We start from the raw sequence: 14,831 nt of genomic DNA on the forward strand, positions 1-14,831 counted from the left end.
GTTATAGTAACACAGAGTTCAGCAAAGCATAACTAGCAGTGTATCTACTGGTGGGGATTGCATCTCCACAATAGCACTCTTACTGTTACCTGAGGTAGATTAGAGCATTGAACTATTTTTGGGCTTGGTGCCATTAAGTAGACTCTGGCATTCTTGATAATTCCACCCTATAACTTTATTGTTAATGGAAAAGTGGTAACAGGATACTACTAGACAGAATACAGGTAGGTTCAGATAGGTGGTCACAAACTAACATGCACGCTTGAACTACTCTCTCAGTGTTTTAAATAATTTGTTCTTATTCCTTCACTGTAAACCTAAATCCAATGCAGCCCTGCCCATTACCTGCTCATGTTCCACTGTCAGCTTTTCTGGCCAGAAGGCTACCACATACCAAGGGACGCTTGGTAAGAGAAATAAAGACCATCCTGAACAGCTCTGTCCTAGTCCAGTACTCTCTGTGCGCTCTCACTGGTTGTAAGCATTTCTGGCCATGCAATACAATCATTGAAGTGCACTTCCTTTGTTTCTCCATTGACAACTGAGTTTGCGTTCTAAAAAAAAAAAGCCAACTTGCTGTTTATACATATCACAATGTGATGAGTACACAGAGGTGACAAAGGAAATCACCAGAGAACGCAGATTTCATGCAAGGCTCTGGTGCCTGCATCCCAGCAACAATCATTTGACTTAAACCAGAACAGTATTTTGCTTCCCTCATAGCCCAAGCCCCACAAATTGAATCCTAGGCTTACTTTTTGGATGTTATTTACACAGACGCTAAGTTACTGGTTTTATTTCTAGTTTAAGCCATTCAATGATATCCAGCATAAGAAAGGAGGCAGAGTGGAGCCGAGTTCAGCGATAAGAAGGAACCAGTTCACAAGAAATGAGATCTGGAAAGAGCTGGGGGGCGGGGTATTAAAAAAATAATAGGGTCATGGGTATAGGGAGACCCAAGGCACAGCTGGGAGACTCTGTCCCATCTTTTCTTCTGCAAGACCTGGTCATGGTCATATTTGCATTCGCCTCTTTTCTTATCAGACTGAAGGGAGTGCAGTCCTTCAGTTTGAGAAACACTCTGGGCACTTATACATGTGCAGCAAGGCTGCTTCGACGTGCTGTAATTACAGTGTGTCAGAGCAGACTTGATTAATTTTGTAATTACCATACTCCAGTAATTATCATGTTCCAGCAGCCTCCAGTGTCTTGTGTATCCACATCCCAGAACTTCAAAATGGCAGTGGGGTGCTTTATCTAAAGCTCCTTCAATGAGCTTTAGATAAAATGCCCCATCTGCCATTCTGAAGTACAGGGATGCTGATAGAGCTAGGACTAGCACCCCAAATCAAAGATAATAAAAAGTCCTTTTTCAAATATATAGGGAGGATGAAGAAGGCACCGGGAAACATGGGGCCCCTGCAAGATTCTCTGGGCAATCTGGTGGTTGCGCCAGAGGAGAAAGCAGACCTCTTTAACCAATTCTTCACCTCCATTTTCTTGTGCAGGGACCGGGACTTCCCCACCGTGATGCAAGGACTCGAGGGGAACGCCTCCAGACATCAGATTGGGGAGGACCGGGTTAGAGAGCTTCTGGAGGGGCTGGACATGTTCAAATCAGCGGGTCCAGATGCTTTCCACCCCAGGGTGTTGAGGGAGCTAGCAGGGGTTATTGCAGGGCCCTTGGCACGGCTTTATGAGCGCTCGTGGTGTTCGGCCCAGGTGCCGGATGATTGGAAGATAGCCTACGTGGTCCCCATCTTTAAAAAAGGGAGGCAGGAGGACCCGGGCAACTATAGGCCTGTCAGTCTTACCTCAATCCTAGGGAAACTCTTTGAGAAGATCATCATGGAGCACATCTGTGATGGGCCGGCCTTAGGAATGATGCTCAAGGGCAATTAGCACTGTTTCATTAGGGCAGGCATGTCAGACCAACCTGATTGCCTTTTATGATCAGGTCACAAAAGCCTTGGATGCAGGTGTTGCTGTGGACGTTGTCTTTCTGGACTTCAGCAAGGCCTTTGACACCATCTCCCACCCCATCCTCATTAAAAAATTGGGCAACTGTGGCATTGATGCCTACACAGTCAGATGGATTGCAGATTGGCTGAAGGGTCGCACTCAGAGGGTGGTGGTGGACAAGTCATATTTGACCTGGGGAGAAGTGGGCAGCGGACTCCCCCAGGGCGTGGTCTTTGGGCCCGTGCCGTTTATCTCTTTATCAGTGAATTGGATGACGCGGAGAAAAGCAACCTGTTTAAATTTGCTGATGATACCAAAATTTGGGGTGAGGTGAGCATGCTAGTAGGGAGGGAAAGACTGCAGCAAGATCTGGATAGGTTACAGGGGTGGGCTAGCAAAAACAGGATGCGTTTTGATACTGACAGGTGCAGGGTGCTGCACTTGGGCAGTAGTAACCAGCAGCACACTTATAAGATGGGAAACTCCCTTCTTGAGAGCACGGAAGCAGAAAGGGATCTTGGAGTCATTATTGACTCCAAGATGAATGTGGGCTGACAATGCGAGGTCACAGTTGGCAGGGATAACCGGACCTTGTTGTACATCCACAGGTGCATCTCTAGCAGGGACAAGGAGGTGATCCTCCCCCTCTACGTGACACTGGTCAGGCCACAGCTGGAGTACTGTGTCCAGTTCTGTGTGCCTCACTTCAGGAGGGATGTGGGCAACAGTGAGAGGGTCCAGAGAAGGGTCACCCGCATGATCTGGGGACAACAGGGCAGACCCTACAGCGAGAGACTGCGGGACCTGAACCTGTTCAGTCTTCACAAGAGAAGACTGAAGGAGGACATGGTGACCTTCTATAAACTCACTAGGGGGGACCAGAAGGGTTTGGGAGAGACCTTGTTTCCCCTAGCGCCCCCTGGCATAACAAGGAATAATGGACACAAGTTACTGGAGAGTAGGTTTAGATTTGACATCTGTAACAACTACTTCACAGTCAGGGCGGCTAGGAGCTGGAACCAACTTCCAAGGGAAGTGGTGCTGGCTTCTACCCTGGGGGTCTTTAAGAGGAGGCTCGATGCCTACCTGGCTGGACTCATTTGAGCCCAGTTTTTTCTCCTGCCCAGGCAGGGGGTCAGACTTGAAGATCTACAAGGTCCCTTCTGACCCAACTTTTATGATACACAAGACACTCTGGGTGCTTTAATTAGAGTGGCTCTCAGAGTCAATCTAATTAAAGTGCCCCTCCCCCCACTCCTGGAGCAGGTGTATAAATGCCCTGTTTTCTAATATAGGTTTAGCTCCATAGTTTCCTTTTGAATGTGCCTGTAATAGTCATACTTAGAGAAAATGGAACCTACCGCTTACTGACAACCACTGTATTTAGCACATGTCCTAGCAAGATGTAGTTGGCCACCTAGGGTTCACAGTATTAATATGGATTAATAGTATCAATATGGATATACATTCTCTACTTTTTATTCTAATGGCAGTTGATTCATAACAGCATATTTTATTCACCTACAAATTTGGCTCATCAGTTTGAGGGTAGATTGGACTCTACTAAGTAGAGGTGAAATGACGTGGCTATGTACCTGGAGCAGCTGCTACTAACTCTTTTTGGCCACCGGCACCACTATGGTGATTGTGCCGTGGTGGCAGCAGTTGTTTCTTCCGTGACCCCCACAAGTCAGCACCCAGGGCAGCTACCCCAGTCACCTTGCCCTAGTTATGTCACTGCTATTAAGCAACTTGCAGGATAGTGTGAGGGAGGTTACAAACTTGCTGCCCCATCTTGAAAGTGATGGAACCACTTTTTCCATTTTTATTACTTTCATTTGAGACATGGTGGTTTCCACCTTTTGCTATTTCTTTTATTGCCCTAAAATCTAGAGATTATTTGTTAGCTATACTTTCCATGTAATAAAGGCCTTTCACAGCTAGGGTATGTAATCAGTCATGCCAGCCTCTGGAATTACTCTTTTGCATAAAATGAGTAACACATTGTACCTGAGATTTAATGTTATATTCAAACTTCTGCATATGCATTACTTTTTAGAAAATTCTCCATCTGGGCTGAACTTTCCATACTGTTTCTCAGACCAGATATGAATCATTCCACTACCCCTGCCTCGTCTCTACCCCTGCACCCACCCTCACCCCTGCAAAAAAACCCCCAAAAACATTCAGGTGTTTTTGAATTCTGAAGAAGTGAAACAAAGGACATTTTTCAGTGTGAAAATATTAGAAATATCTTGTGTACCAAAAAAATCAGAAAACTGCAGAGCAAGACATACTTCAAGTCTGATCCCTGTGCATGTATTGAAGGAGAGTATAATAAAAGTCACATGAAATGTAACAAGACATCCACATCGCACATTAGCTTATACAATTTGAACAGGGTCACCAGGCATCTGAAGAAACTCAGTAAAGCCTAACGAAGTCCTTCTTCCACTGTGACTTGACTCACCACTAAAGAGAAATAAAACTTCAGGTATATTATTCTTATAATGTCTTTTTCTTAGGGCTTATTCTTCTGTCTACAAAACAAAAAGCAAAAGAAACCCCCCAAAACCCCAGAGAAATAGTATTTTATAGGATTTCCCTAATACTATCATTCAGGAGAGGAGAGAACACACATTTTTCTCTTCGATCCAGCTTCCTTTTCTCATTTTACTCAGGTCTGAGCAGCCTGTGATGGGCAGGGACCTTCCACAGATTGCAGTACACAAGCAAGTTGTAAGAAGGAAATTGAAAACACTTGCAACAAAATATCTGTCTTGTGCCTTTCCATCAGAGACAGTAGCAATTTTTCTATTTGAAAAAAAGGTGTCCTGTGCTTTGAAGATCTCTCCCCCAACTTCAACTACATCCTGCAGTTCTTTTTTCCAAGTCTTTACATTTTAAGCTTTCTTTCATAAAAGCTCTGCTTTTATCCACTGAAAAGATACAACTGCTCCAGCATGAACTATGTTGCTACCCTATTAACTCAGTCTTGCAGACAACAGTTTACAGCTGAACAATAGTAAGACCAAAGGAGTCAGTTACTCTACCTCTCTCTTGCTGAAGGAGCTATAAACTACAAAGGGCACACGAGCTATTACAATGTGGGGATCATAATTAAGAAAGGAATTACTAATGTTACAGTTCTGGATACAAAACCTCTGTACTCACAGCCAGTAGCTAGTTCTCTCAGTTTTCTCTCAAGACTGGAAGCTTGGTTCTCTCAATTTTCTAGCTATGTGGAGTCATGTGACCTGCCAAAGGCATCTAAGGACATGTCTACACCATGCTGGACTGTGTTAGTGAGCACTGCCAGCAAAATATGCTGTTTTATCACTCCCACATCACACCTAGAGCATACCAAAAATAGTTAGGTGGCCATTTTTTTGGTTTGTGCCCACTGTGTTCCTAAAGTCACACTCAGGCCCAGGTGTGCTCATGAGCATGGTGGTAGGAGTGCCAGTGCCACTCATGCCATGTACTGAAAAAAATGTCACAGAGCTGCCATGTGCAGAGCAGAGGAGAGCGAATATTTTCACAGTGGTGCACTCCAGCATTGTTCAGGTTTCAGTGGCTCAAGATCTTAAAGCCCTATGGCTACAACTCCTTGCAGTAAGTACTAGATAATAATCATCTACTATTCTGAGCAGTTTCCCAAGAGGCTTCAGTCATGGTAAAAATAAAGTCTAGCTCAACTTCTGGGCTTGTAGAACATTTTATGAAACCATAACGTATTACTCTGGGTCTTGATTTCAAGTATGTCAGGTTTACTCTAAGAAGAAACACCACCGACACCGGCAGAAAGATGCAAATCCCCTCTAGACTAGCCAGAACTACATCACTGTTCTCTGTAGTGTAATTCAGTGCCTAATGTATCCATTATTCTTGAAGCCTAATCGAAGCACTGCGCATTATCTTGGTAGTTATACTTTATTTTATTTCCATCTGCCACCACCAACCACCAGCACCACCTTTTATGTCTAACTTTAATTTGAAATGACTTAGTATCAGTGCCTAGTTCATACAATGATGCCTCAGTAAATGATTGTGTGCAATTGCCAGCCCACAGCATGCTTCCTGCTCTAGACACTAGGAAACCAGAAGTGAATTACCACTTTTGATACTGCAATTTTCAGCAGCCACTCCTCACAACTAAGCCAGTTCTCCCACTCAGGTATATTACTTACTTCCTCTCCTGCAGATGTCACCCTCTAGGTGGTGTACAGATCATATAAGACCTGGGTGACGAGCACTGGGGCTCTTAGCTGCAAAATGCTTTGGCATTTACAGGTTTCCCTCACCAACCATGGTTTTGCCAACCAGTTTTGAGTATCCACACTTAATATTTTATATACCACTTTGGTTATCATGGTATGCAGTTTTAAGTTACTCCAGTTTTCCGTGTCCACGCATCAGCCCGCCACCTGCCATTTTTCCCATAAGCATTTTGTCTTGCCAACCATGGTTTTGCCAACCACAGGAACTTTCAGAAACCTAACCCCAGTGGTTGGCAAGGGAAACCTGTACTTCATAGATACATAGATTCATAGAGGTAGGGACAGAGGGGACCTGAGCAGATCATCTAGTCCAACCCACTGCCCTGAGCAGGAATGAATGCAGGGCTCCTACTAAGTTTAAGCTCAAAGGCCCCAGCTAGGTAGTTATCAAGCCTCCTTTTAAAGACCCCTAAGGTAGAAGCCAGCACCACTTCCCTAGGACTTCGCACTAGACGCATCTATAAGAGACATTTACTGTGCAGTTGACTAATTAGCTCCACAGTAAACATCTTGATGTCTACACTTGTGGCTCTATTAGGCCAAGTAGATGCTGAATGGGCATGAGGGTGCTTCTGTGTGGGGGCTTCCTGCTTGCTAGCTGTGCACTAGAGCACCCTTGTGCCCCAGCCAGCCACTCTGCAGCACATTGAGCTGGGTCAGAGCAGCTTCAGATTGGCAGGCTGACCTCCAGGGCCCCGTGCCAGCTGGAGCTGCTCTAACCCAGCTCAACATGATGCAGTCCCAGGCCCACATTCAAACTGTGCACCTAAGAGCAATAAACTCCAGCACAATATGCACTGGAGTTTATTGCTGCATGCTAATAGCACATGTAGATGTGCCCACTAGCACATATACTTGAGCCAACAAACTGGGTGATTGTAAAAACCATCACACTTTTTACAAATGGCAACAAATCCAAGCTGTAGCATGAACCTGGAAGGTTTTTGGCACTGCTTTTGTAAAATTCTAAAGTAAATAATATGGCTTTGTCACCAGAAAGGACATTTAGATGAGTTAATCACAGATAAACCTCTGTGTTGTCCCTAAGGAGATGGGCTTTAGAATTTAATTATTATGGTAGAGTTGGGGGATAACATGTTTCTGCTATTCTGGTATAGCTTTTACCAAGATAAGCCACCAATGTAGGCACAAATGTAATCTCACAAAAGCAAAGAATGAACAACAGTAAAGCAAATTGTCCCTGGAACGTACTGACCAAGCAGTTCTGTTCTAAGCCCAGGAGTTAATTCAGTTTTGCTCACATGCTGTATATCAACATAGTTTTGCATGAAGAGTATGAGGTGTCATACAACTTAAATTGAGCAGCTGACTTTCTGTCGTAAAACAGAACATGCAATATTAAACACAAAAAGTATGACATGCACACAGGAACACTCATCTATTTAAAATTCACATGTTTTAAAAAAACAAGCCATCCTGTGGCAGGTTTAAACCCCTCCCTAATCAGAGTGTTCTGCCAGGGCCTGGCTACACCCCCACTCAGTTCCAAAGGAGGTGGTGCTCTCCCCTACCCTGGGGGTCTTTAAGAGGAGAATGGACAAGCACCTAGTTGGGGTTGTCTGACCCCAGCACTCTTTCCTGCCCAGGGCAGGGGGTCAGACTCGACCTACTGAGGTCCCTTCTGACCTTAACATCTATGAATCTATGGCACTCTGGGATCTCCTCTAACCCCTTTCTAGTACCACCCAAATTGCTGGTCTAAACCATAAACAAAATCATAAGCCCTCTGGCTGTAACACAGACTGTCCTGCTCTGGTAATATTCTCCTGCAAGTCACCTAAGTCTTACTTGCAGGGCCCTTGCAGCTCAGGAGAAAACTAGGCAGTCCTCCGCATCCTCTCAGCTTAGGAGCTCCTTCCCCTCCAGCCTGCAGGGCCAGACTGACCGCTTTGGCTCAGCCTCTCTCTCCCAGGACCTGCCCTTTACCAGTCAGGTGGCCTCCCCAGCTAACTGCGGGTACTTTCTGATTAGGTGTGCTGGCTTCACCCCATGGCAACTTACTAGCTGCTGCAGGAGCATCTTGTCTCCCCTGACGGACTCATCCCTGTTGGACTATTGCAAGGCAACCCACTCTGCAATATGCCCTCCTAGCCTATGCCTTTCCCCCTGGCTGCCTGTTTTCTTTGTAATTAGCTCCTCTACTGCTCTTTCCTTCCCAAATAACAGGAACCTACTGGCTCTCTGTTACTATGGGTCTGCCCTTCTTTTTGTGTTGTTTTCCTCTCTTCTGTATTTGCTATTTTCAGTGACTAGATACTATGATAAGTACATTTGACTGATTGGTTATGAAAACTTTCAATTAGCATCCAGACTTCCATAACATCTTACTCCCTACTTGCGGTATGGCCCAGAGATTGGGGCCAGCAGTGGAATTCAGGTTGGAATTTCCCTAAAGTTCATGAATGAGTTGTGTCAGGCCAATATCTATCCGTAAAAAGTTGGCTGTCATTTTCATGAAGATATGAAAGGCCAAAAAAACAGAATAATTGTAAAGTCGGATAGCATAATGTTCAGGTCACAGTAAGCACACTGCCCCTCTTCTGTTTTCAATGCAGAAAGTTGCCCATGTCTTGGTTTTGTAAGTGCTGCTACTTCTTTGATAAGAAATTGGTATGACAGACCACAGTCTCTCAATTTACACAACTTGGAGGCTTCTGCCTCACTAAGACTCTCCATGAGATCTGTGTGAAAAGGGTATTTTAAAATCATCAAACCTTTTGCTACAATCCTAGATTGAGGAAAAGTGCCACTTCCAGTCCTTTCTTCTACAAACAGGCAGCCAGCTGCCATGCTCACACATTGCCTGGCAGATGGGAGATAGTGTCAATCTCCAGCTACAGTAATTATCACATACTGGGCATTTTTGGCAGGCTTACCAAATGAGCGAGCAAGGCAACTTCAGTGATGCGTTTCCCATCAGGATCCTTACTGAGAGCAATAGTGTGGGAAGCTTGAGTTCAGTTGCCACATGTCTATAGGGAGATGTACAAGAGCTGGGCCTTGCTAATGGGTTGTTTGAAACGTGACTTTCTAGCTAACTCTAAACATTGCCACTATTCCACATAGGGAATGAACATTGCAAGCCAAGACTGCCTAAATCAACATGTTTTTAATTGTAGCTGTTGTGGCTGGGTGGCAAAGCTCATGAGCTTGCCACTGTAGCTACCTCATTTTTGGTTTAACTTCCATGGGGAAGGGTTAGACTTGGATTTCCTATCAGACTGCTTTGAAGGTTTTTTGTTCTTAAAACACACATGTAGGCTTTGTGGTCATTGTAAGCCAGGGAAGGGAAGAAGAAATGGACCTCGTAAGGTGTAAAGATCCATGCACAGCTGTGGTGCTGTATGAATAAAAGCAATGCAGAGCAAGAAAGCCCTTTTCCGAGGCGCTGTTTGAATCACATAAGGCAGATGTCTCTAGAATATTTGTCTGTTCTCTTTGGAGTCATCCTAACTTGCCTCCAGCTTTGGATGGTTTCCCTTTGGAAAGGACATCTGTTATAGTAAAGGGTCAGATGCTGAAGGGAATGGATCTGAAACTCTGTTTCATTATTGAATGCCTCTCCTCAATCATGACACTATGATTTCTACATGATAATAATGCTCTGCAATAACCTTTTTTGCGGATGATCTCTCTACAGAAGAGATCCAGCTTTATTTCCTTTTTTCAAATCACGAGATTAGCGCTGAAATTTGTCTTTTGCCTTAGTTTTCTACAGCAAGTTAATGGAAGATCAGGAAGAAAAATTAAGTCTAGTGACTCTCTGTCCCTCTGTAAACTAGTGAAGAAGGCTACATCCTAACAAACGATGGTAAAATCCATAAATCATAGCAGGAATTTATAGCCCACAAATAATTAATTGGAGGGTTCAGCTCAAGTGAAATGAAAAGCTATATCTGTGGTACAAGTACCCAGGTACCAACCCAGGGATCCAAGAATCCTCTGGCTATGAACTCAGTTTAGTTGACTGATTATTATTATTATTATTGTGTCTAAATGAGGGACAATGAGTAGATATTCAGTCTTTATGTCCTCAGACAAATCAGAAAGCCTTTAAGGTGAGACAAGCTATTTTAGAGCAGGGGTCTGCAACCTATGGCCCACAGTGCCCCTGGATCTAGCCTGAAGAGCCCAAGGGCTTTGTCCGACTGCAGCTGTGCTGGGGCTAGATCGCAAGGCGCTGCACTGGGGCTGGGCAGCTGGAAGCTGCACCCACATCATCACTGCTTCTCCCTGCCCCCTGCTTCTTGGCTGCAGCATGGGCACAGCTTCCAGCTGGTGGGAACTGAGCTGGGGCTGAGCTGCTTCCAGCAGTGCTTGTGGTGAAGCTAGGAGGTGAAGGGGGAAGGCAGGGAGAAGCAGCAGTAGTGTGGCTGCAGCTTTCTACAGCGTTGCTCTGGCTCAGCAATAGTATAACTAAAACAGAACAACCACTCTTAGGTCCCAACTTGGAGTGGGGATTAAAAAATGTTTTCCTCTGGTAGCTCCACATTGCAACCACAATCAAGATAGGCCTGGCAACTGGAAGTTGCCGCTGCCCATATGCCCCATACACCTGGCCACATCACTATGTTGCTGTGGCTTACTTCTCCACTGGCTGGGAGCTGCAGCCAGGGAGTTGGCTGGGAGATGGGAAGAAGCAGCCGTGGTGCAGGCACAGCTCCCAGCTGCTTGGCTCTGGTGCAGGTGTTGGCAAACCCTCCTTGCAGCTGATGTGCCACCAAAGTCACCTGGCCATGCTGAATGGGAACTGGGTTGCTCTAGCTTGGATTGTTCTAACTTATACAGTTATAAAGCCCCTGGCATAGAGTCCTGTACCTGGCTCCTGGCTTCTAATTCTGAAGCGGCGGGAACTGATTAAAAGGTATAGTGTTGGCAAGAAGAGGTGCTCATGCCAAAAGGACTGAACTACAGGTACCTGATTAGCAACCAAACATCATTAAAAGCTGGTTGCTACAGTAGGAGAGTAACATGTGTTTGGGCGCACTTTCCCCCCCACTCCCTGGTTTCTCTACATGGTCTGTTGTAATCCTGGATCTGTGTGGAAAATACAGAACTGGACTGCCTGCAGTATTTTGAGCTGTGGATACCTGATAAATAAAGAAAAATAAAGATGGGACGCACCCTGGATTTGCGAAAACAAGAGAAAAGGACAATAACAAAGAACTTGTGAAACAGGACATAAGGAGTGGACCGAGTCAGGGCTCTGAACTGATGAAGGAAGCCTCAATCGTACAGGCCAAGCCACTCAACCCAGAAAAGGTCAATTCTCCCCTGGCAGGAGATGGATATGTCTCTGGTGTAGAACAATAATGAAGAGCAATGAACTGAGTATATCGCCATACCTTTCCATTGCCTATTTCTTCTAGTGAGAGGCTCTTCAGTGAAACTATTGTGTTCAGATGGCTAGCCTCATTATTTGATAGCTAGCATAGTCAGATTCAGAAAAATGATACTTAGTTGATAATCAGAACCACATATTTTCACTGGAAAAAAAGGTTTTCCAAAGATATAAGCCTCTTAAACAGGTTAACTTTGTAAGCGGTGGTTTGGCTGTCAGGCTGGAAGTCTTAGTACTCAGAGTATTAAAAATAAGAGAACAGGATTTTTGACAGATTAGGGAACCCTCAAGAAAAGGTTTGAATCTTCAGTACAGAAACTGGCAAGCTCCACTGCAGCTCCTTTCACAGGTGCTATTAAGACCAGCAAGTGCTTAATACTTTTACCATCTGCAGAAAGATGAAAACAGGCATGTTCTGCACACAGCACATTCTGTTCTGCTACCCACAGCTCAAATTGTGCAGTAGACGTTTCCCCTCCCTCAACTGGCACATTGAGTCAGTGAACATATGTATTTATCTAATCATGCTGTGCTAACCATATCCCTTTACATAATATTTCAGCTCCCATGGGGAAATACAGAGCCAAGTTTTAGTTTACCTTAAAACAAATAATCACTGGTGCGTACTCTCATATCATCTTAAGAACAGGTTCTTGTAAATGTGAAGTTTAATCTGTAAAGATGTTCAAAATGAAGACTATTCAGCTTCAGAAACCAGCTCTGAAGTGTTTAATGAAGTGCTAGTTAAATGGTCTCCTTTCTGTACACAGCAGAAAATTCATCATTATAAAAACAAGAGAGATTACCAGCTCAGTTTGTTCCCTATTATTATTCTGTCCTACAGGAGACAGCTTCTCCATGATTGTGCTAGGAAATTCCCAGCATATTTGATATACCTGCATTTTAAATTGTTCCTTTATTTTAAAAGGCATTGGAACATCGAAGAAATGCTAATCCTCCTGCTTTTGCTAAGAAGGGGGAAACACTTGCAAACCTATCATTTGTCCATAAGGCTAAAGCAAATGAAAAGCTCCTTCTTTGCATAAACACATACCAAATCCACACCCCCACAAACATGTAACACACTCACACAGCTCAAAGACTAAACAAATCTCTCACCGCAGAGATATACTGGGAGTATTTATGTTCCAGCTCTTTCATAATGATAATAAAGCTAACTGCTGTACTGCATGTTTTCTCATAAGCAAATAGCTTGGTGAATAGTAATGATCAAAATAATACAAGAATATGAGAAAGTGATTTACATTAAAGTTCCAGACACTTAATCATAATGGCCTTCCCATAGTGTGAATTCAATAATTATCCTCACTCTGCTTAATGACTCTCTAAATTCACATTATTTTATGTAAGGAATAAATCTCAATAAGGATCTCAAAAGATTTGTTTATCCTTATCTTGATTTTTCAAGTTTCCCTGCAATCACCCTGTATTTTTACTTTCGAGCATTAATATAAGCAACAAAGTTTGTCTTCATTATCTTTTTTGGTTCTGAAGGTTGGTGACAGGATGCACAAAGTTGCTGCTGATGAGAGAGAGACTCACAACAGGAGAACCTCAGTTATTAGTTTTCAAACAATGCAGACCCATTGTAACGGTTTATTTTCCTATACAGAACATTAACCTATGCAGTGATATAGCCGGGGAAATTATGAAGTCAATGAAGTGTATTTGAGATTCTACAATAACAGCATAGGCAGAATGTGCAGTATAGGCAGCCATGATCATTTGCACTAAAACCAGGGTTAGACAAGCTCATCCCAAGCAGCAGATGTTCTGAGGAGTTCAAATCTTACCCAGGGTGCCTTTTTTTTTAATAATGACTGAAATTGCACACATGAAGGAAATGCATGACAGCTGGAAGACAGGACATGACATCTTTACCACCTTGCACTCAGGGTGCTAGTATATGAGATAAAAGGAAACTCTTTAGGATGTGGGTAACTATCAACCTGTCTTAACTGCTGAAGCCTAAGCAGAATCACAGTAAGTCAGCATACTACGCTATTCACATCATTTTCAGCCAGGCCATCTTTATACAAATACCATGAGACCTTTCAACATCCATGGTCTCCATTGCCAACCAGGAGCCCATGTTCCATGTTTGAGTGTGGCAAAGAGTCATGGACAGAACTAGGGGTGGAAGAGATCTCCAGAGGTCAACTAGTCCAACCCCCAATTCATTACGGTCACCACCTGGTGTAGCTATTTACAGCCAGACTATGTGGCTGCAAAGCACTTCTAAGATCCAAACGATCATTTTCGTGTGGGTGTAAATAACCCCATAAAATATGACTGGTGGACTCTCAGGCACCTATACATATGCCATAAGCCTGCTCTGATGCGTGCTAATTAGCACATGTTGCAGCAGACATGATTAATCGAGTCTGCTGGAGCGCTCCGATTAGCATGCTCCAGCAGCCTCTGCGTCACATGTATTCAACGTGCCCTCACTTCGAAATGGTGGTGAGGGTGTTTTAACTAATGCTTGTTGAACAACCCTTAGTTAAAGTGCCCCTGCTGCCATTTTGAAGTGTGGGACACTGAAGACACAGGACTCTGTGGGTGTTTTAATTAAAGCAGCTATTGGAGCCAATCTAATTAAAGCACCCCCACCCCCGCTGCACCCTGGAGTACATGGAAAGACACCCACTTCTAGAGGTGAGTCTTACCTCAAACAGGCCCTGCTTCAACTCCCTCAGAGAGCTGGCTCTGGAGTGAAACTTTGTTGGTTGAGTGATTTTTGTATGACAAATCTGAAGTTGAAAACAACTTTCAGATCCCAATAAATATCAGGAAATTGAAATGTTTGCTTTCTCCTCTCAGCAGACCTCAGGCTCTGCTTTAATTTTTTCCAAATTTTAAGAAGCTTTAGCTGGAAATAGTAAAAGTGGCTCCCAGCTGGATTTTTTTTTTTTGCCCAGCATGCAGCTCCTGATTTTGTTCATTAAAGATGGGTAAGATGGCTAGTTTGGTCTAATTAGGAGTCTAATTATCTTTGCCTTTTGTTGTTTTGTTGTTCTTACTCCGCCTACAAGTAGAAAAGGAAAGAGTAATTTTAGAGAAGTATTAATGGATTATATTGTATAGAACTATGAGCTAGTCTCAGCTGACCTCCTCTTATGGGGAGCTCTTTCATGCTAACCACCAAAAGAAATCAGTAAGGACCTCAGCTGGTATTTTTTCTTCCCAAGGCGCAGACACAACAT

The sequence above is a fragment of the Crocodylus siamensis genome, chromosome 4 (assembly GCF_052110815.1).
Source record: "Crocodylus siamensis isolate JL-2025a chromosome 4, ASM5211081v1, whole genome shotgun sequence".
Classification (NCBI taxonomy): domain Eukaryota; kingdom Metazoa; phylum Chordata; order Crocodylia; family Crocodylidae; genus Crocodylus; species Crocodylus siamensis.